Raw genomic sequence first — 2,084 nt, 5'->3', positions numbered from 1 at the left:
TGAATAACGGAGTATTTATGCTTTTGAGTCTTTATTAAAACACCTCCCAACTCATGCTGGACCTGGGAGTTTCCACACCTGTCCCTGGCTAAGGGGCCAGGGAAATGCCCTAGGAACAGATTCTAGTTCTGAAAACCCCAAGCCTGTGGTTTCGACGCACTTACTTCCCCACCTAGGTCTCACTTCTGCATCTGTCTATGAAGGTAGGGCTGACCATCTTTGGGGATCTAGAGCTTTCTGGCTCCGCAGAAGTGTGGGCTCTCTTCCTTAGGTATTTCTGTGAGAAATGTTCACAGTCAAGGTTATCTTATTTGAGATTTTCTGGATTCTCAGCTAGCAGGAGTGAAGGGCTTTTCCCCTCCCATGCCCCCAGTGTTTTGTTTGGTTTTTGTCTTCTGCCTCAGTTCTGCTTGGGCTATGAACCTGCACCTCCTTGGGTTTTGGCTTTCTCATCATGGGACCCATGTCCCTGGAGCTCTCCTCTCAATGTTGATTGCAGTTGTCCTGGCGTGATGCAGTAAGTGGTTTGTGGTTTACCATCTGCCTCTTACTGGGATGCCACCTCCTTCCGGGCTGTGACTGCCTGCCTTGGTCTCCTCCATGTATGCTCCTTGTGATATTTGTAAGAGAATGAAGTGATCACAAAGGGAAGACCTCTGCCTCAAGCGAAGGTCCATCGTGGAGGGGTGGACGGCGGCCCTCTCACCTCTGCCTCTTGAATGCTGGGATTGTAGATGTGTAACACTGTGCCTGGCTCTCAAGAAATCCTCAAGCAGGGTATAATGGTTCTCTCCTGTAATTCTAAGCACTTGGGAGGTAGAGGCAGGAGTTCAGGAGCAGCTGAAGTCACATAACAAGTTCAAAGCCAACTGGAGCTACTCAAGATGCTGTCAAACAAACCAAAAGGCTTTGGTGAGGAGGATCTCAGAGAGGGGAAACCATGATTAGAATATAGGGTATGAAACATTATTTTAATAAAAACAAAACAAAAACAACAAAGTCACATCCTGTGTAATGGACAGAGCGATCCAAACATTATGTTCTCCAACGTGGTGATGAGAAGTGGGAAATAATGCACTCGGCAGCTGGCATTCACTGGTTTAACGGAGGCTACTAAGGAGCTGCGGTGAGCATGTCTGCAACTGATCTCCAGCAGAGGGCCCGTTGGACCGGCTGACATCCTACTCGGGGTTACTATTGCTGTGATAAAATACCATGCCCCACAGCAAGCTGGGAAGAAAATGGTTCAGTACAGGAACTCAATCAAGGGAGGAACCTGGAGGCAGGAGCTGAGACAGAGGCCATGGATGGGTGTTGCTTTCTGCCTGCTCCCCATGACTTGCTCAGCCAGGACCATCAGCCCAGGGATGGCCCCCACAAGGGGCTGGGTCTTCCTGGATCAATCACTAAGCCTTACAGGTTTACCCACAGCCTGATCTTATGGAGGCATTTTCTTTCTTTCTTTCTTTTCAAAGCTTAAGTCCCATTTTATTTTTCCAAGGTTTTTTCTTCTATCTTTATAAAGCCACTTTACATGGGCTTTGGTGGAGGTCGTGGTGCAGCACCAGCAGGTCTAAATCATGGTCGGGGTGTTAGGTCCTTCCGAGCTTCCTGAGATCGATTCCTGACTACCTTGCTATGAATAGCACAGCTCACACAGTAATGCAGCTTGACATAGAGTTTGGGGAGCACATAAGCGTAGAAGATACTCGCTTCGGATATGTCCCTGATAGCAGCGGCCTCTACGATGTTCCGAATGACGAACTTCTTAATGGCCTTGTCCTTGGGCAAGCAGCGGATGCAGTTAGTGCAGCTAATTGGCTGCACATGGCCGCTGCCCTTTTTGGCACAACCGCCGTTTCTTTTTTTTTAGTCATCTTGGAGCCAAGTCCTGAAAGAGCTGGAGGCATTTTCTTAACTGAGGTTCCCTCCTCTCAGATGAGCCAGTACAACCGCCTATACTCCTCATTCCTGGGCTGATGCGTTAGGCCCATGACTCCATTCTCCCATTGCTTTACTTCACTGGGGTTTCCCAAGTGCTGCAATAGCACTTGGTGAGTGTGTAGGCTCTGTTCATCCCTCAG

General features: G+C 48.8%; 1 pseudogene; it reads right to left on the bottom strand.

Annotated features, from left to right (window-relative positions):
• Positions 1–1,489: 1,489 nt before the first annotated feature.
• Positions 1,490–1,863, bottom strand: LOC142856822 (small ribosomal subunit protein eS26 pseudogene; annotated as a pseudogene).
• Positions 1,864–2,084: the final 221 nt, after the last annotated feature.

The sequence above is a fragment of the Microtus pennsylvanicus genome, chromosome 9 (genome assembly GCF_037038515.1).
Source record: "Microtus pennsylvanicus isolate mMicPen1 chromosome 9, mMicPen1.hap1, whole genome shotgun sequence".
Lineage (NCBI taxonomy): Eukaryota > Metazoa > Chordata > Mammalia > Rodentia > Cricetidae > Microtus > Microtus pennsylvanicus.
The sequence above is the reverse complement of the archived record's forward strand: the minus strand, read 5'-3'. Positions and strand labels throughout refer to the sequence as shown.